Genomic DNA, 23,091 nt, shown 5'->3' on the forward strand with positions numbered 1-23,091 from the left:
TATGGTATAAAAATACTATATTATTATTATTATTATCAATAAATTATTTCTATATAAACGAATAAACGAACAAGATCACGTCTTTTTTCAAATGTTGGCTCTTTTGCATATACCTTGAAAAAATTATCCAAAGGCCAAATAAAAATTGACCATTATCCAAAAATAAAATTTTCATCCAACAATACAATTTTTCCGCGTGTCCAAAATTTACTGCCTTACATTCATCATACTTTTCAGTTCCCTAAACCTCACCTGCGTATTATCAGATTTCATCCATAGTTATACCTTGGCGAAGTATTAAAAGCAACCACTCTACTAATAAACAGCTTTGTTATAAAACAATAATTATTACTTATTGAACATAATTTTGATAAACAAATTCTTTTTATCTTATTGTGAATCAAACAAGTACATATACAATTAGTTCAATAAAACATTAGAACAAAAAGTGCAATAATATTAAGTAATAGTATTTATTAATCACAATTTATTTCAAATATATTATATTTTACAAACAGGTACATCGAATGTCCACACATCGTTTCAAAAAAATATTTATAGCATAATATGATGATTTCCTAAACATAACATCTCACTCTGTGTAATTTAAGCTGGCTGATAATTTGGAACTTTAGCGGCGTTTTCTACCTTATCGGGTCAAAAAAACAAATTTTTTTCACGAGAAGTTTGTGACGCCTTAGACATAATTTTCTTCGATAGTTTCATCGCGTATCTCATACCGATCTCATTCCCATAAATAAACAATATCAGGTCGTTCGATTTCCCATACGCGAACGAGACAGTCATTTTTTGAATGATAGTTTTCTTGCATAATTATATATTGGCACAAACATCAGTTCATGGTGGTCATTACAATCCTCGATTTTAAAAAGTGTAAAACTTGAATAACAATGGGTACTTTTTTTAATGAAATTATAGACTATTAAACTGCATATACAGGGTGATTCATGAGGCGTAAAATATTCATTATTTATAAAAACTATTTACTTTTTAAAATTTTTTTTTTTCAAAATTTTATGAACATGCTGTTCTAAAACTATATAAATTTTTAATATTTTTCACTCTTATATATATCAGGTAAATCAACTATCAACTTTTTATTTTTAAATGGCAACTTATGTTAAAAATATCATAAAGTAATAAGGCTATTATTTTAATGAATGCTCACGTTTAAATTTTCATTTTTCGTTAATCCGTTGACGAGATATAGTCTCCAAAAATTGGATGGTTTTGGGGTGGTGTTTGTCCTGTGTAAATATTTTTACTTATTTTGGGGCACAACTCAGGCTTAACTATCGTACTTACTGAATATATTTGAAAAATGTATTATTTTTTACGCTAGAGTAAAAAAATCTCAACTGCGGCCGCGGTTGAGAAACGGAAACCATCAAACTTTAGGAGACTAATATCTCGTCAACGGATTTACGAAAAATTGAAATTTAAACGTGAAATTCATTAAAAAAATAGCCTTATTAATTAATGATATTTTTAATATAGGTTGCCATTTAAAAATCAAAAGTTGATAGTGGTTTACCTAATAAATATGAGGGCAAAAACTATTGAAAATGTATATAGTTTTAGAACAGCATGGAACTAAAATTTTGAAAAAAAAAAATTCGAAAAAGGTAAATATTTTTATTAATAGTGAGTGTTTTACGCCTCACAAATCATCCTGTATAACATGTACAATTAAATTTAATTAGGTAAGATATTATACTGTGGTGTATGACATAAATTGATGTAACTACTTTTATTTTATTGTTACCTAATTGTAATTAACAATAAAAGATACTTTACCTAATTAAATTTGAATTGTACATGTATTATTGTACTATGGCTCTTAATAAAAATGATCTTCTTCATCAAAAAAATAATTGAGTATAAACTTGGCAACCATCCTGTTCGCTGCTCTTTTTGATCTGTCTACAAAATTAAAAATTGAAGGCAATGTTAACTGCTGATTATTGAATAATTTTAAATATCAATACTAAAATTCATCCAACTAATATTTGTTGGTGGTAATGGTATAATTCAAAAATATTACTGTATGCACAAAAAGTATATCCATCTATCACACATTTCACCTTGAACACTGGTGGAGAATTTTCGTGTAGGGTTGCAATAAAGTTAAAACAGGGGAATATCTCTTCACTTAACATAAATATTGTGATAGGTACGCTATATTCTTCTCTTGTTAAGTTCAATCAATAAATGATTTAAAATAACTAAAAAGGTATTAATTTAAAATTTTTCTTTTCCAATTAAATCATTATTTCGAGTTTCATCGCGAAAAATAGATTTTGTTTTTTTGTCTTTATATTCTTTTAAGACAGATTTTTCAAGTGATTTTATTTCAAATTCATCAAAATGTTTGTGAGTAATTTGTAATTTGCCGAATTAATAATCATATAGCTCATTCACGAGATTACGATCTATATTATATTCAGCTCTTGGTTACTTCTCATTATCTGCATAATAGTCCTTATTACTAATATTATTAATAATAAACGAAACTATATAGAAATAAATATGGTGTAGATTGTCAAAACTTATTGGTTAACCTTGTCTATCACCCTAATTAATTTTTTTTTTTTAACATTGAATTTAAAAGGTACATCTTACCTACGACCTACGATTTATATATATATATGCTATATGCTATACCTATATGCTATAGGACTACTGGACTACATAATATTTTAATATATGATATTATATTATTGAATAATTTGACGCACAGGTTTTCAACTCTGAGAGTCTGAGAATGTAATAGTATTTTTATTATATTAAAGAAAACTAATTAGTAGTATTAATATGTATTATTACTACAACAACTGTACAATATAATAAATTATGGGATTATATATTCTCTACTTCATCTCTAGTAAAAACCATAAATATTTAGCTTAGGTATTAGCTTGGTAATTTTGGCATATTTACTGCAGACTGCAGCAGTTATGCATTGCAAGTTTCCACACCACCTTAGCTTATCAAACGATGACAATCTATGTCGTGTTTAATATCACATGAGGTATTGCAAAAGGCGCGTTTTTTTTAATGTGGTGTCCCCATGTAGGCCTATTCCACAAAGAGGAGACTGGGAGTTATCTGCCGGCCAACGATAATAAGAGAAACTGAGAAACCGATTTATTATATTATTATATATTATTTTAGCCAACATAATAATGTAGGTTAATATGAATATAAAGACTTGTAAATTTAATAATTTATCTTTTCGCTAACCGCAATTCTCCCAATGTTCCCTGTACTGTATTAAATTTAAGACGAGGATATCGTCATCGGTAATCCTTAAAACGAAACTGACCCCAGATCAAAGAAAATATTTACAAAATAAATGTATTCTATATACAAAAAATAAATGATTAGTTGTTTACTGAATTTAATACAGCAGTATTATATTTCTACCTATACATAATTTAGATTATACATTAAATACAAAATGTAATAATAGTAGCTACTATTTATTTTTATTTTTTTTTTTTATTGAGCATGTTTACATCGACAATAAAGGCCATTAGTTACACTTATTTATACAGTAATTATATAATCTAATATGTATTGATATAATAGAAAGTTATTAATTTGGATAAAACATTTTTAGTAGCTACTATTATTGTATACTTTATCTAAATAATACTATACTACTTATAGCTAATTGTTGTAAATTACAGTTAATAATATTATTTCTGGGAAAAACAAACCAACAATAACAATAAACTCAAACAAATGAAACTATCTACTAAAAAATGGCTAAACCAATAAACAAATTCACACGACACGAGAAAATCATGGTTACCAGAGTACGCATTGGACAAACTAGGCTCACACATTCCTACTTAATGTGTAAGGAAACCGAACGCCTGAACACAGTCAAATATAAACACCATCTCAACCAAAGAACCATTCGGCCCCGGACAAGAAAAAAGAATAATCGAACTTCATCAAGATTGTTGAGTTTACATCGAATATATAGGACCACGGGTCCACGGATCAACGATAACTCCACACGACTAGTTAAAATTTAAAAAAAAGGAATGTTCAAAAGTTAAATTAGTTAAATGTAATAACACGTATGTAATAATAATTGTAATCTAATAAACTATGTAATTATTTTAAGACTTAATAATAATAAAAATAAATTAATATTATTTCTAAAAATAAACAAATAAAACCAAACATATAGCTGACTACCACTATTATCACCGTCAACTGCTTTTCTTTAATTCTGCAAATCTTTACAACGATAGTAAGTTATATAATTTAAATTTTACTCACGCACCGTTTTTAATCCAGTGTACATTTTTTGAATATATATAACTATAGCTTGATTGATATATTTATAAAACGCAATACATCTGAATTATAATTTTGTCATATTATTATATATTCTTGTATGTGAGAAATAATTCCCTACAATAACTGAATCAGAAAACATTAAAATACATTTTTATAATATACAATATTTAATATATTTATTATATATACCGGGTGATTCTTTTATCATTGAACACTCATTATTTCAAAAATTATTAATGTTTTTGAAAATATTATTTTACATAGTTTATAGTTGTTAAAAAACCAACGTTTTTATTAAAAAAATATATTTAATATATTTTTTAATATAATTTTTTAATAAAAACGTTGGTTTTTTAACAACTATAAACTATGTAAAATAATATTTTCAAAAACATAAATAATTTTGGAAATAATGAGTGTTCAATGATAAAAGAATCACCCGGTTATAATAATAAATAATAATATATAAGTAGTACTGTATAATAATGTGAAAATTACAAAATAATCTAGCATAATATATTATATTTATGAAATGATTAAAAAAAAAAAAAAAAACACAGCAAAGATAATTTTTCTGAATGTACAGACTTCTATTTATAAAATATTAAATTATAACAAAAATGTCCAGCTATGAGTAGCTAATAACAAACGATAGAATATTAAAGATTAAGTTCAACTTGATTAAATTAGATTAAGTAACACAAAATCCAAATATAATATCATCCCATATAGTTTGTTTTGCAGTTGAGTGTACAATTAGTGTTTCTTACAGTTTCAAATATTATATAGAAATGTCAGAAATAAATTTAAATAAACGAAATCGAAACGACGAAAATGAGAAATGCTCTTTGTGCAATAGTATGTTTAGCAATATAGGTAATAGGGATAAACATATGCAAAAATCCCATGGTGTGGATAATAGAAATAGTGTCCATTTGGTGAAATGTCCTTATGCGAAGCATACTTTAAAACTCTCACAAATGTATGTGAACATATTTCCAACGAACAAAATGTACAATTAATAAAAGAAACTACAGCGTTTGACTCTCTCCATGGTATTAATATTAATTTTGTAACTTATTAATAATTAATATTTTACATGGTTTACATGCTAGATTATTTTGTAATTTTCACATTATTATACAGTACTATAATAATTAATAATATAAGTTATTGATAAGATATTATGTTGATAGTAGGAATTGGGGTGCACGCGCACGCGCGTGCGGAACTCGGAACTAGCTGCAGTGATCCGCTCGTCAATTTTGATGGCATTTCCAATATTTCCATGTTAGTTGGTTTGGTCGGTTGATGGATTTGAATGCGTGAGTTTGGTAAATCATCGTAGAAGGGAATTTCAAGTATTTTCCTCGATCCGCTTCCTAGACGAACGTTATGTTAAAAATATTGTTAATTACTATTGTAGGTAGGTCGATATAATATGTATTATAATATTACTTTTTTTGAATTCCACTTTATTCCAGGATAATTTTTTGTCTAATATGAAAATATGTTTGGTTAAAATATAATCAATACTCAATATATTTTATGAATATGAAAAACTAACCTTCTACAAAATTCAATCTTTGTTTTCTTATGATATTATTTGAGTTTTTATCTATTATTTTAATTCTTCTTCCGGACTTTGTGTTATAAGATTCGACCATTCCCCTATCATCCTATTAATACAAAAAGTTCTATCAATATTTAGTTGTATAAAATAAGTAATCTCATATATACCTACTACATTACACATTATAGTTTTTACTTTAAACAATATATTTACCTACCTATGAAGCTATCTTAAAATTAACGAATAACGAATCATATTATACATTTATATATCAGATTTAATCACCCTTGTTTAATACGTTCTACCCGTTTCCCGCCTCAAACATGGTCTACGATAAGTCGATAACATACGCCATGCTATTATATACAGTAAATTAATTAATTGAAAATAAGAAAAATACAACTACCAACATTAAATTATGTAATGGCCGGCTATTAAGATAGTCAAGAATTTTAATTTTAAGATACTATTCAAAAAGTACTATAAAGTATAAACTTTCTATTATAAACTAAAATCAATTGTTACCACGAATAATGGAGATGGAGACACTGGTCTTGTAATCTCTTTCACTATAGACAATTCTGATGGCATAACTATTTCCATGTTGGTTGGTTTGGTCGGTTGATCAATTTGAATATGCGAGTTTGGTAAATCCTCGTAGAAGGGAATTTCAAGTATTTTCCTCGATTCGCTTCCTAGACGAATGTTACGTTAAAAATATTTTTAATTACTATTGTAGGTAGGTCAATTTAATATGTATTATAATATTACTTTTTATATATTCCACATTGTTGGTTACACCATCGTTCTATTAATAGAAAAGATACTGTCAATATTTAGTTCTACAAAATAAGTAATCTCATATACCAACTGCTTTATACAGTTAACGATTAAATCATGTGATGTCCAGCTCTTAAGATAGTTATTAAGAATTTAAATTTTTAGATTCTATTCAAAAACTACAATATAGAGTATAAACTTTCTATTATAATCTAAAATCAATTGTTACCACTAATGTTGGAGATGGAGACACTGGTCTTGTAATCTCTTTCACTATGGTCGATTCTGATGGCATAACTATTTCCACGTCGGTTGGCTTGGTTGGTTGATCGATTTGAATGATTGAGTTTGTTAAATCACCATCTTTTAACAATTTCTTCTGCTTGGTTATATAATTATACAAAAATCCTACTGCACTAATAGTTCCAAATGCAAGACTTGCAAAGATAATTCTTCTTGACATTTTTTTTTATCGCTTTTTTCACAGTAAACGGAAGTATTGAAATGAACAATATAATCGTTTCAATTGAATGAAATAATAGTTTATTCGTAGTTATGTATTTATTATAATAATATTTGTCTCCAATCAGCGTTGCCCGGACAAAAATTTGTTTTTGTTTAAATGCATACGCATTTATTATAAATACTATACAGTATATTTTATAATCAATGATATAATTTTTATTATTAATCCTAAGTCCGGCAACTATAAAAATTTGTTTCTGCAATTAGCAAATAAAATACAATGATTTATCTTTCTCCTATTACTATTATATTACGATAATCTGTATGCTGTAACCAAAGGAAACTATTTATTTTCATCTTAAATCTCAAAAAAAAAATTCTTAAATATTCAATAAAAAAAATTGTGACTAAGTATTGCTTTTATTTATCAACTGATGTTGTAAAACTATGTTAGGAGCCTTGTATTACATTTTGAAGCTTTTCTATCCAACAAATAAATTTTTATCAATACTGATTAAAAAAAAAAAAAAAAAACTAATAATGATCGAAAATTGCATATGCTTATAAATATTTCAACTTAACTGTAGCACTTTGAATTGTTTTAACAATGATTGTAGCGATCACATCTAGTTGAAGAAGCTTTTATAAATTCAAAATAGGTATTTTAGCTATTTTTGACAGCTATTTGAGCTCTTCTATGAACGTATTAACGAAATGTTAAGCGATTTCGCTACAATTTTTTTTGAAAAAGTAGTAATGAAAAGTGTTAGATTAGAAATTTATTTTTTTATTTTAGAAAAGAAAATGCGCGAAAAATAAATTTAATTTAATATATTGTTTAATTTATAATTAAATACTTATAGTTACTGTATGATGACGATAACGAATGCATTAACTTTAGTTGTAAATATGACTTGTACTATTTTAGAACTTTGATTTTAATTTTATAATTTTTAAATTTTTCTATTTTGTAAATAAAACTGAGATTAATCAAAAAACATTTTGTAAATAAAAACACAGATTTATCGTTAAAAAATGTATATTTTATATAACACCCTCCTCTTCTGTGGATATCGCTCTGCTGTACTGTAGGTTACAAGTCTGTTACTGTCATAGATAGAATTAAATTTGAATCCAATGATATTATGTCATTATAAACGAAAAACGATACTAAGCGGAGACGATATATCTGTCTAGGTTATATTATATATTATTGTTACTTATTAAAATATTTGACTTTTCGGTGGACATTTTTTTTATTTTATTTGATAATTAATCAAATTAATCGATGATTCCGTTTAAAATAGGTTTACAGTAAAACAGTAAAACCTCTCTAAGACGGAACCCCGATATTACGAAAAATTATTTTGGTCCCGTTTCAAATTACATATAATTTTATGCCGTTAAGACGGAAACCTCGCCAAGCCGGAAACAGACACGTTTTAATGAAAGTTGATGAAAACTGTTGGATCGTTGCATTAATATGAATGCAGCAATTAAATGTTAATCAGTATAACAACAGTATATAGGTATGAATGATTATAACGTGTTTATTGTAGAAACAACCAAACAACATACGTAAACTAAATGTCGTGCGAGACACATACGTCGCGTATGGTAGGACAATCCCCCACCATATATATATATAAACATTATTTAATACGTAACAAAAACCCTCATTAAGACGGAAATATAACATGATTTTCATGAAATATATTCATTTTCGTATTTTCCTATGGGTATCGACAATACGAAAATAAATTTATTGATTTAATCGATATACCCACTGAACGATGACATTGAAAACTAATAAAATCGATATGTATACAGTATACATTATACAGCATTATTATCTTTTTGCTTGGTTATCGTATATTGTTACGTACGTAATCTTTTATTTAATTCAATTCGATTTTTTTAACCCCGTCAAGACGGAAGCCCCGTTAACACGGAAAAATTTCATGGCTTGTACGATTCCACCTTATCGAGGTTTTACTGTATTATATTTAAACGTAAAACATTGATTATTATTTCAAAAAAACACTAACGTTTTTGAAAACATTTCTTTTATTTAATCAAGTTGGAACAAAACAACATTTTTGTAAGAAAACTATTATTTTTAACTTTTTAACTTTTGTATTTTGTATGTAACAACATATTTTTAATTCTATATTCCGAAAGAGATTATTCAGATAGTATTTCTAATTACAATTAAATTGTAATTTAGTATTTAAAGTTTAGATGTAAGTAGTAGAGGATCAAAGATATTGCGGGATACCCCTATTGTACAATCAAACTCAGCTTATTTTATCTTTAATCACTTATCTTATAAACTAATGCCAAATTTTGATTTTCATAAATCGAAATATTTAAAAATATATACTCTGCATTAGAATAAAGAATTAAAAATTCGTGTTGTAAAGAAAAAATAATTTTTTAGTAAAAATTAATTTTCTTATTAGTGTAGTTTCAGTGGTTTCACATACCTACTTGTCGAATTCCGGCACGATTTGAGTATAAATCCCAAAGACGCTTTGTCGCGGTGGCAGTGGTGGTGGTGGATAGGCCATCATGAAGAATAGTAGGTACTAGGTAGTTAGGTGGGTAGGTAGGTAAGAAATTGAAACGATACAATATATTATGAATTCTTGGCAATGGGCTATTCGTTTATTTCATCTGAGTACGCGATCGTCGTATTTTTGCGTGTTCTAAACGATATCTTAAAAAAGGATTTATATATACCGTGGAGTGTAATATCGACTTAAGTACACCACTGTGGCGCCGCAGGAGAAAAAATGTTTAAGGTCCGGCAAAAAACTTTTCCTGATACCTCCAACGCTACGTCGCTACTATCACTTATCGATTTATAACCGGCCCATGTACGTTGTCGTTTTTACCATTCAAGAGCGTACACATTATATCGTACCTACTATTTATCGTGTATGTGTGTGTGTGTGAGTGTGTATTATAAATTTAATATAACATCGATGTATACGTTTTGTGGATAGGAAAGCGGAGTTATTTGTTACAATCTTGACATATCATACAAGATGATTTTCTTAAGGATAATCGCCCTATTTTTATGTGCTCAAATTTAATCATGAAGGATTATTCACTATGAAAAAAAAGCTCTTTACTTATTACAACGCGATCAAGCAAGATTGTTCTTGCTTTCATCACCCACTCGCGTTAAAATTTATTTTCAAATTTTTTATTCTCTCCCGACTGAAATGTGCTTCTTTTTGAATATGAGAAACGTACGACACCGGTCATAATGGTCAAATTTACAAATTACAAAATAATTTTCTTCGTATTATTTTTTTATACTTTTAAATGCAATTTATATATTAACACTCTCACACTCAAGCAATGAAGATATTCTCACTTATTTAATTTTAAGCTCTTTAAGGATGTTCCATTGAATTACCTGAAGTGCATGTTCCGCGCTATTGGTTAGGTTTTAGTAATAATATAAAATATATTATAATAATAAATAAACCTTTATTTCTGATATTATGATTATTATTTATTTTTTATAAATATTGGTTAACAGGGAAAAATTATTATCAATATACCATTACTAATTAATTCAATATATTTATGACTGTTATTGAAAAATTCATCTATCTTTTAAAAGTTGGATGGTTGTAGAGTGAGTAAAATAATATTATAGTATATACGTCGTATAGTATTTTTTCTATAATTTAATCGAACACGGTAACTTTATTCAGTTATTTATACATAATTTATTAAGCTTATTACACAGTTGTTTAAAGTAGTGGGTGGGTCAATCAATCTATTTTTCACTACCAGTATTAATTTCATTCAGCCAACTGCTCAAAACTGCATGGCATATTCACAAATAAAATCAGTTTAAATGAATTATTTAAATGATAAACATACCTATTTTATATTATGCACTGTTATTATATTATTTTTCTAATCATATGTTCTTTGTCGAATTATATTTATTTAATTGCTTAGGTATCTCATTTATGTACAGAAATATATATCAGTGATTTAGTTTATCATCTCTATTGTATCAGTTGATGTTAACTGTACGTTAAACATAAATATTTAATGTTTGACTTCTTAATCATATAGGTTTCAGCCGGAGAAAAGTCCAAATTTTGAATTTCTGTAGATCGATGATGCTGACATCACATTACAACTTAAAGTAAAAAATAACAATTTTTGTTTTTAATTTCAAATCTTATAGCACAATAGGATTTTAAAACAGAATAACTTCTTAAACAATATTGATGTACATATGTTATTAATAAAAATGAATATTTTGATTCTACTAATAGTGTGTACCTACTTCATTACTCATCCATACATCTAAACTTTATAATTAAAATAACACTACCTATATGTATTGCATGATTTTCAAAAAAAAAAATCCTATTAAAAAACAAGTTAATTAATCCTTAAAATCTAAGTAAAAACTACAATAATCATAGAAATATATTGTTTATGTACCACAATTAAAATTACCACCCTATTAGCGTATTCATTAAGTTATTTATCCTGCCTCTGCTTAGTATATAAGTATCAACATATTACAACTAGGAACCGGAACTTAATGTACTTAAAAAGTACTAAATATGCGCTTACCTTTGTCTTAAAATGTTTATAACACAAATATTTTGCAAAAAAATGTTTTTGTTTTATACTTTTAGAAAATATTTATAGGTAAAGAATAGTAATTATATGACACATTGGGATTGAAAAACATGATACAATAATGCCTTATGAAAACTCTCAAAATAAATATAGGTATATTATAATTTATTTTTTTATTGTCAAATGTTCATCATTTATCATCAAATATGCTCTTAAAAGTTTCAACTGCAAAATCATTAAATATATTATATAAGCAAAAATATTATGCATTATAAACTTTTAATATTTCTCTTGTGCAGTTTCGTTAAAATAATTTCAAGCTTACTTTGCAATAAATCTAGAAACTAAAAAAACATGTGACTGCAATAACTTCCAAGCCCTAATTATAACAAACGTATACCTACTATATACCAGTATACCACAGCAGAGGTACATAATATTTATTATACCTACCCTTTAGTTCTCTTCCCACACTCTCATCCTCCAAATTGCATTGAAAATGGTATTGTATGTGTTGCATTGTTATAACAAGTAATAATTATTATTATCGTTCTAACGCTAATAAGTACTCACAATTCGCATACGATATATTATGATATTATAATACAATTAACAAGTTAAGAAAGTTCACTCTGCGAGCGTGCAAAACTCCAAAGATTTAGACGTATTTTAATGCTACAAATTAAACTATAATCCCATATTATATAGTTTAAAAAAAAAAATTGGTAACCTTCATATTTTGGTAACAATTTTTTTTTTTAAATTGATTCGTATGAATCTATAAGAAATTTATATATTTCTGAAATGTTTGAATACTGGCTAGTATGAATTTGCTTGAAATCGTTATAAATTCTTAATTCAAACAGTTGTAACTGTGTATTGGAGCGATTTGTTAACTCTGCCAGATTACTGGTCGGATATTAAGGAAATTAAAAAGTCTAATGTTAATTCCTTAAGTTTTCTTTTCTATCTGTAATGGGTGTACAGAAACTCCGCCACTGGAGGCGTTTCCGCATTAAATGGGTTGACATTCACTGCAATTGAATTTTATAAAATTGGTATTAATTTAATGAATCGAATCGATTAATTTAATAATATTTAGTATGATTTATAGGTAATAAGTATTATTTGTATACGGACAGTTATTATTCTTATTTTCTTAATAGTATTATATGCAATGTAAATTTGTAACTTTATTTTTTTTATGGTATTTTCCAGGTATCCAACCTGTTATTTAATTTAGAAGACTGACTGTTACCTGATTTTCTTCATTGTCATTATTTTTTTAAAAGCATATTTTAAACAGTTAATATCTTGGCGGAGTTAACACTAAAAATAGTACCTACTATTGTTTAGGCGGACTTTATGTATAGGCTGCTGCCGCCGTATATAGGTACGGTAATTACACGGACATTGTACTATGTACTATCTACTGGTACCTAATTATAGGACGAAAAGGATAAAATATGGTATTTTATTATATTGAGTTGTAATTTCAAATGTAACTTACTTTACTCTTCTTTTCCTTCGTCTTCTCTCCAAACTATTTGGGGTCAGCCATCCTGGTCCTCAATTTCCACTTACTACGACCCTTAGCATTCAATAGAACTTACTTTAGTAAGGTAAATTTAAATAAAAGTAATGCATTTGGTCTTAAAAAAGCTGCTTCGACAAATGTGAAATACCTATACGAAGGGATTACAAATTTTGAAAACACTCATTTTCCTTTCCCATTTACAGGACAATGTTTTTAATGATTAAAGTGGTTAGAAATGACTTTTTATACTAAACATAATTATGATGTACATATATTAACATATACTATACATATTATATTAGGTACCTATAAATGTAATATTTTTTTAAAACGTTTTTTAAACTTGTCAAATGATTACTATTATTTTTTATTTTTTTCCTTGATAATTATAAACAACTTAATTCAAAAATTCTAATCTGGTAAACTGGTGTCTAATCATTTTTTGATCCCAAGTGTAGTTCGACCATTTCCTTCTTTTATCCAAAGCACGATTTGACCCATTTAATTTAATAAATGTGCAATTTTACTATCCCGTTGGATAAAATCGTATAAAGATAATTTGTTTATTATAATAATTTATTATAGAGTACCACATACAAATATACTATATACGAACTTATTACTTGCAGAGGTGGCTCCTGATCCAGAGGGGGTCCTAAGAGCTGCCTTTCCTCTAACTTTTATTTCCAAAAAATTGAATTTATTAGGTATTAAAAACAAAATTACAGTAAATATATATCATACTAGATATTAAAATGCCCTAAAAAAATGATTTGGCAAAGCTCCCCTCCCCGACTGCTTGCAAAGATAAGCATGTGTAATATTATTAAGTATTATAATGTATATGAGTGAACTAGATAGAAATCCAAGAACACCGTACAAGTTAAATTACGAAAATCAATGAACAAAATTCAAAATTCTTCCGGCCCATTAGCCACCCTCGACTGACGTTTTACATTATTACTGCACACCGTAATCCTTCTTGTCTTGATTACATATTTACATGTTTATCAATATTTCGTATATTTATGTAAAGCGTAATACTTTAAGTAGTTATAAATGTATAATGTTATACGAAGTACATGAATATTGATCGCAGTGATCTAAAATTTTTTACTATTACGTACTATCAGCTATCAAGATATTATTTTGTAATAATTATTTTGAAATTTATAATTTATTTCAACACATTTTATATTCTACGAGCTTTTATCATAATAATATGTATTGTGAAAACGGTATATTATTTTATTATAACGTACAATCTGGGTCAAAGTGGTATACCTGTGCGGAATATATGGTTGTACCTACATACCTTTACCTACTTACCCGGTAATAGGTATTACTTCTTGAATTATTTATGAGTTTATGACCACATCAAAGATATTATACAAATAACCGCACGACCAATGTTAGTGTCGAGTACAGGAGAATTTGGTGGGAATGGCCAGAATCTATCACGGATGACAAGGTGCAGGTATGGTTGGTTGAGGTTGGTTACATAGCTTGGCCGTAGCTGTTTTCCTCAAAAAAAAAAAAATAGATACCTACCGCAGTATTCCTCCAGAATTAACTTACTCACCATCAAAAATTAAACAAAAAATAAAACGCAAAATAGCTACGCGTATCGTATCTATATTTTATTATATAATAGACCATGGCTTACAACTGATTAACGTAGAGCTTAAACTATGATAGCTAAGGATTTAACATTTTAACAGCATCTCCGTACCACTATGCAGTGATCTACTAATAATCAATTGATTAATTGTATTATACATAAATTTACGTAAATACAGTCAAATGTTGAGAACTAATGATTACAATGGTGGATATGAAACAATAAACAACAGGCAACGGAGGCCATCGCTTATTTTCTGTGCTACCGCGATTATATTACTCATAATAGAATATAGACACACATTTCTTTTTTTTGTGATAGGGTGCGTATAGACATTAACACATCAAACATCATTTTTGCAGGAATGTGTAAGTATTGTCTTATTTTTTTTTTTTTTTTCGAGGAAAATGTAGACAGTGAGAAAAACAGCATTCGCATTTTTAGAGAATGATGTCCTGCTTATCGTGCGGTCTACTCACTTACACCTACGGACATAACTTGCGTCCCGAATCCTGATCGGAATCAATTTATATAGTCCATTCGTCTTGCTCGATATCTATCTTAAAAGGTGGCGTAATGTATTCTACTTATATATGCGTGCTTGATATCAGTATTATCACAGTTGTTTATGTGCAACTTTTGACTTTGCAAAACGATAAAATTTTACATAAAAAAGTTAGTGTTATGCGGATTATTTTTGAATCGAATGTTATTCCTTGCGATTGAATACAAGATTCAAAGTTTGATAACAACAAATAAATTATTTGAAATAATACCCGTTCGACAAAATGTTTCACATTTTGAATAACTTTTTTTGCTACTTCAATTTTATAATATATTATAACCAGTGTAATCTCTTAAATCGTTATATCTACTAATTAGTTTGGTTGGTAAAATGTTAACTAAGAGGGAATTCACATATTCTCCCCCCCCCCTTTGTTACACTCGTGATTATATAGCACCATGTTTTGTACAGTTATATATATATATATATATATCATAGTATTAATATTATATAATGGCGCTCATCAACCAAAACATAAGAGGTTGACAATATCATTAAAAAAAAAAAGAATAAATTGCTGTAGCAATTCATCATGTACCTATGTAATATATCATTTATTAGAATATCATCAGTAAAAACAGTTTATTATGTACAATTAAAACAATCACTATCGCATTGCACCTCCTAATGGATGCCCTTGATATTATTATATTTATATATTATCATAACGGTGTCTCTCTCGCAGTGTCGCGAACACAGTTTAATAAAACGAAATACAATAATATGCGGCGTACGTCTGACCGTAACTCTGTGACCTATACACGAAATGCCATCAGTGGTCACTCAAGTTCTCAGTCGCCGGCTGTAATCGCGTTCCAACGAAAAACACATTTTAGTCGTATTCACGACACAAGATTGAAGACATACGTAATTACAATTCATCCCACTAAACGCCCGTCCATACTGGTGCCTGGTTTATACCTACAAGGTGATCAATTTAACGCTCTTTTTATTTTATGAGACACAAACGTTTAAAATATTAAATGTCATACACAATTTTATTACAGAACGACAATAGTTTTGGAGAAAAAATATTTTCATTATTTTTTATCCTTTTAAACGACAACGCACTATATTTTGATTTTATACACCGAAGCAAAATATCACTCGGAGTATATTTCGATTTATAAAAATTAAATTTTTGAGACAAGTAGGCAGTAGTTTATAAGTTACAATTTATATAATAAATGTATAAGTACCTATTTATAACATCCAATTTCAGCTAATACAGGGTAGTTAAAGTGAAATTATTCTATGATATATAGTGTCGTTTTTAAAGTTGCTACGTACTTTTGAATATAAAGCATATTAATTTTGAGGACTAAAAAAAGTTTTGCTATCAGGATGGAGTAGGCGCAATAGTTCAATACTTGACCTTTACTTTAGCATCTTCCGTAATAAAAATCCTAGATCCGCCAATGCAGGTATAGACTGACAAAATAGATCTAGAATAGAATCCAGTATCTACTTTGCCAATAGTGTAGAGAGTAGACGTGTGTAGTACCTACCAGTGATGTATTTAGATTGTTGTCCATTAGCTCCGTCTTTAAAGTTAGAGGCACTTAATTCAGGACTCCGAACAATTTTACATATTGTATAACAGTCCATGGAGGAGATTGATCTAGTTGAAACGAAAATTATTGATAGTGTATAGCTAAATCATCTAAAATGTTACATAAATTGCTTATTTATAGAATACTGCCTGATTTAAATACAATATTGTGTCAATTTTTGACTATTGTTTGTATTTGTTATATTTTATAATGTATTTTTCGATATTTGTATTAAATTTTATTTAGTAACTTTTATTAAATTATGTCACATTTATTACAATTACTGTATTAGGAGTTTTTATTTATTACAAATGGATTTATTTTATTTTATTTTTACGCTTTCCGTTTGTTATAGCTTACACAATTTAACTCGTTAATGTTTCAGCTGGTGGTGCGTGGGAGGAGGAGAAGGTGAGGATATATAAGTACTAACCCACTACCCTAGGCAGGGGTACAGTCAATAGGTCGTATGAAATTGGTCGTTTGGTGAATTGGTTGTTTTAAAAATAATATGTGTAAATTATAATATGTAAAAAATATTTAATAATATTTGTAAAAATAATACATGTAAAAATAATATATGTGGCAATAATTATAAGTTTTAAATAATAATATGCGTAAAAATAATATACTTGACAATAATTATAAGTTTTAAAAAATAATATGTGAAAATAATATTAAGTTATGAGCTATCCCAGATATATATTCATCAAATGTTCTATTTTTAAATGTTTTACATATTTATTCTCTCAGCGGTGTCATTATATTTCTTTCATTTTCTAGGTGTTTTTACTCCAGTGCAATATTGGACCATTTTCAGACGGTTTATTTTTTCTTCTTTTTGTAGGGCTCTTATAAATTTCCAAATGTTAGGGTGAATAGAATTTAATATGGACCAAAAATGATTATGCCATCCTTCTACTGAATTATTAGTTTTTGGAAGGTTATATTCATCAGCATAGCAATTCCAAATTGTAATTAAAAATTTTGGATTTTTCCTTTTCGCGTTTCTGTCCATTTTACCAACCCACGTTTCTTCAAATTAGTCAAGTAATCTCGATAAATCAGATTCCAGTTCTCGATAAAAAGGAGTATCAACTAAATATTCAAAATATCTAACAACATAATAATTAACCGGAACATATGCCAAGGCTTTTAATTTTTTTATTTCAAAAGCGAATGTAGAATCTTCTTTATATTGTTTGGATAGACCACATTCTTGAATGTGTCTCCAGACTGATTGAGCAAAGTAAAAATGACAACCACGAATTTTGATATCACTGAATTCTTTTTTGAAAGCAGTCATTGCACCAATTTCAAAATCTAACATGACCGTTTTTGGTCTTAACTTGCAGTTTAATGTTTTTAGAGTTTGCAACAAACGAATATATGTTTTATTTTTTTTATTTGGTAAGAGTGCATAAACCGAAGATAAGACGTTTTGAACATTGTATTCCATGAATAGTATACAATTTTTGAAAATAGATGTTAAATGCCAATTTAAATAACTGATACAATTTTCAAGTATCTACGACTCATACTTTTTGAAAATAACAAATATTTAAAATCGTTTCAGGATAAATCGTTATCGTTACGCTATTTTCGTAAAAATTTAAAATTTAAACGCACTTAAAATTTTTCCTATAATAATGCTTCAAGTTTTCTCTATAGCTACTTGAAGGAAAACTTATGGAAAACTTAGTGTTGTATTTTTAATCCTTAGTTATAAACACAAAAATTTTTATGATTTTTCAACTTCAAAATTACTTGCAAATTTTCACGTTTTCGACAGATTTCGTAAAAATTTGAAATATAAACGCTTATAAAAAAAAATTGTGACTTACGATTTTTAATTTTTTTTAGCTACAATTAGAACAACTCATAAGGAACCTTGTATTAAATGTTCATGTTTTTTTGGTTGTCCAACATTTTTTTACCGACACTTCAAAAAAAAATTGAAAATTTCAGTGGTCTATAAATAACTCAAAAAAAGTCAAAAATTTTTTAAATTAAACTGTATATAGATATCACTAACATAAACATTTGGTGAAAATTTCAAGTATTTATAGTGATTAGTATTTGAATTACAACCATATAAAAAAATCGAATTAGTCGAAAACTGGGTTTGCGTAAAAATTCCCGTTTTTCTGTCATTTTTTTTTTTGTTTTTCTCGATTTTTTTAAAAACCGTTGGAAAATGTTTACTTTTGACCTCTATAATGCACCAGGGATATTCACTGTTACATCAGAAACCACCCCCAAAGTTTGAAATTAAAGCATTTTTTCGACTAGTTATGCTGTCCAAAGACACAAAAAAAAACACACATCAATGTAAAATCAATACATTCATCACTTCGTTCAGAATCTAAAAAATAGAGACCTCAGAGGAATATTGGGGCTGAAGCATTTTACAGGCCAGGCCCACACTGATAATTTTATATCAGCTTGTGTAAAATTAAAAAAAATATTTAAGTATCTAAAGGGTAATTAAAAGATTATACAAATATGAATTCTCCGAAGAAACTAAAAAAAAGTATATCATAGTTTGAACTACTGTAGCATGTTAAACTAATTTTTGGCAAGTAGAAATAATGTATACAAGGTAGATTCCCCCACTAGCAAACTAGATGCATCCACTACAACAAAGGATTTTAAATTTACAAAATATACATAATATTTCATATATATATTTGTGGAGATATTCGTATAACTGTATGTAGGTAGGTACATGTAGGTATAACTTTATGTACCAGTTACCTACTTTATTAGTTAATTTATTACACTACGTATAATGTGAGAATGTTTGATACATTTTGTTGAAAGTCAAAGTTAATTGTATTTAAGATTCGCTCTAAGATTTTAGATATTTTGCTGTAATTAAAAAACATATAACCATAGATAGGTACTTGACATTTCACCAAATGCTAATATAAGCATAAGATTATTAAATAAAACTGGTAAAAGGTACCTATGTTGTAAACCCATAAACAATAATAATGTTATTTATACTATTTCGTAATATTTTACATCTAATAATCTATAAGTTATTTATAACTCTCAGTCATGGATTAAATAATACTGGGTAATAATACTGGTTTGTATTCAATATTAATTAGTAACAACTAACAATAGACAGTAAGTAAATAGTGAGTTTAGTTATTATTTTTCGAATACCTATATCACATTTATTTTGTAAATAATTATTATAGATTCTAATCTTCTTATAAAAAAAGCTATCTACCTTATTCATTCCAAGTAATTCTCCAATATGGCTTAAGCGAAGATGGTGTCACGACCTTCTATCTCAAATTGAAAATAGCTTTACTTAATAAACCAAAAAAAAATTAACATAAAACTCATCAAACATGTTCAACAATAATCATACCTACACAATAATATTATACTACATTAATTGAAGCTTGGTGGTATATACTTAGTTTTGGCTGTAATTTTGGGTTGGGATAGAGGCATTTGCATCCAATATAATTCATGTTCGTGAGCAGGATTTCTTAATAGAGGGAATTATGAAGAAAAGAAATATACAAAATGGGTACGCCATCCAGTAAATATAGTAGTATATTTACATTATTTTTTTAAGTATAAAGATGTATACATCAATAGATGTTTTATAAAAAAAACAAATATTGCCAAATACATGTTTACAAATCATTGTTTTAGTAAGTTTACACAACGAAGTGTACAAAAAATTGAGGCAATAGAGATTTGAACCTCCCGCTTGTGCAAGTGCCTGTCACCACTATTGTTTGTATAAATATCAAGTAAACATTTTGGCATCCCTTAAAAAATTCCGGCCTTAGCCTGACCCACCTGGGACAGAATTGTCGTCACTGGCTGCAGAAATCAAACCAATTACGGTTAGGTTTTTTCATTCTCAAGAATTTTAACCATCTAAAAATTTCAAATTTATATCATCCAGATTTGCACCGTTCAGAATATTATAGGTTTCTAATTATAAAATTCCAGATTTGTGACGTCTAGGTTTTTACATTCCAGGTTTTTACGTGGACCCCAAATATTAATGATGATTATACAATCAATAACCTAACCAAAAAAAAAAATCATCAATAATGAGTAGTTAGTGATTGCTTTCCTTAATATTATAAAATTGTGAAAGTAAGTTATGAAAATTATACATATAAAAATAAAAATTTTTAAATATATTATATATTATAATTCTAAAACATTTCATGTAATCTTTCACAATTTTAAATTTCGTGAAATTTTCAAACACTAACAGTTATGTATAGGTATTGGTAACTGGCAAGTAGCACTGGTCTACTAGTAAATGGACGGACGGACAGACAAAACGGGGATATATAATATTTTAAGCTTATGTTTAAAAAAATAAACAAGTCAGAAAAGGTCAATCTGTAAGCGCTTTAAATTCTCGGTTTCCAAGTATATCGTAATAACTATAACTCCAAATTTTATTTAAAAATAATTTGGTAGCCTTTATATTTTGACTAGTATGAACCCATATTAAATAAGTATCTAATAATTATGAACACAATAAGTGATTATCTTAATACAAAAACGTAATTAGATATCTTAATATCAACGATCGTAACTATGTATACAGTAGCGTGCTCAGAGAGGAATAAGTTAGGGCTTTTCTCGACATTTGGCGGCCAATGGATCAATATTATATTGTTGTTGTTGCGGGAGATAATACGCGGATACATGCAGTTAAATCGCTAAATACAGACTTTACGTCTGACGATTGTTATTAACTATTATTGTACAGAACCCATACGATACAATATCATTATATATATATATATACACGATTCTGTGCTCCAAATGGTTTTCGGGAGTGGTTTAATCAAGTGTATGCATTACCTATATATCGTCATACCGGGTCAAAATTGATTTATATATTTTATAAGCACATTATAAATGTCCGTACCAAACGTGCAATATCATCGTAATACAATATAGGCAATAGATATACATATACTCAATAGTATTTACTTATTTGTAAGTTATTTATAATTTCTTGTTTTGTTGCTCTTGCTTTCATCGTTATAAAATCTTAATTTTATAAATTGTAGTAATTTATTTATATAATTATTTGACGGGAACAGAATGCCCAATGCAACAACAGTAGGACAGTATACTCACAATGATTGACTACATAAACATAATATAAAAAAGCAATTAATACTTAATATAACATGAACGCAGCAGCACAATTAAAGAATTAACGAAAAAAAAATACGCAATTATTAATAAATAAAATAAATCGATTAACAATATAACGGATATGAGCAGTAATAATAATTAAATGGTAAACAAATAATAATAAGAAAATGTAAAGAAGCTTAGTTGTTCATTCTCCAGTCAATATTCATACGGTTAATAGAGTGATTCTTTCGATAATTATTATAGTGACGTAAAAAGAAACTTTTTTATAAAATATTGCATCTAGTGAAATGAGATGGATCTCTAAAATGTATTTCACGGAGGAAATAGGAAGCATCCACACGTCCATCAATCAATTATTTATTCGAAAACATTGAATTGGCTTCTACTATTCTATTGTAAATCATATATATAGGAATATTAATTATGATCACATCGTACTTTACCCCTTTTATTACTATTTTTATTAATTATTATATTTTATCTAAACACAGCGATGTAAACATAATTATAAAATTATTTCTGTGCACATTATATATGATTATAGGAACGTAGTGTGTACAATTATTAGTGTAAGCGTATAATAAAACACATGCAAACAGAGTAGGTACCTAAGTCAACTCGCAGTACAAAAGACAAAATTCGAGTAAAAATTTTATTTGTAATGACATTAACAGAAATGCAATGGAAAAATATTACGGGATAAAATCAATAATGATAATAATATTATTATTATTAAATTGTTCCAACAGTCTTGCTTGTGCCATTGTGCTGTTCTTTTATTAGATTATATTATTATTACACGGACGTAATATAATAATAAAATACTTACCAAGTAAACATGAACAAATCGTAACCAGAATTATTGTA

At 27.5% G+C, this 23,091-nt stretch overlaps 1 long non-coding RNA gene and 1 pseudogene across 1 annotated transcript in view; one reads left to right on the forward strand and one right to left on the reverse strand.

The window, feature by feature from the left end:
* LOC149056280 (uncharacterized) overlaps window positions 1-23,091 on the forward strand; it is a 106,777-nt gene that overhangs the window by 43,959 nt on the left and 39,727 nt on the right. The gene's annotated exons all lie outside the window — the stretch shown is intronic.
* LOC149056281 (uncharacterized) lies at window positions 17,710-20,308 on the reverse strand (annotated as a pseudogene).

The sequence above is a fragment of the Diuraphis noxia genome, unplaced genomic scaffold (assembly GCF_037042655.1).
Source record: "Diuraphis noxia isolate RWA-SAM2 unplaced genomic scaffold, SU_Dnox_SAM2 contig0004, whole genome shotgun sequence".
Taxonomy (NCBI): domain Eukaryota; kingdom Metazoa; phylum Arthropoda; class Insecta; order Hemiptera; family Aphididae; genus Diuraphis; species Diuraphis noxia.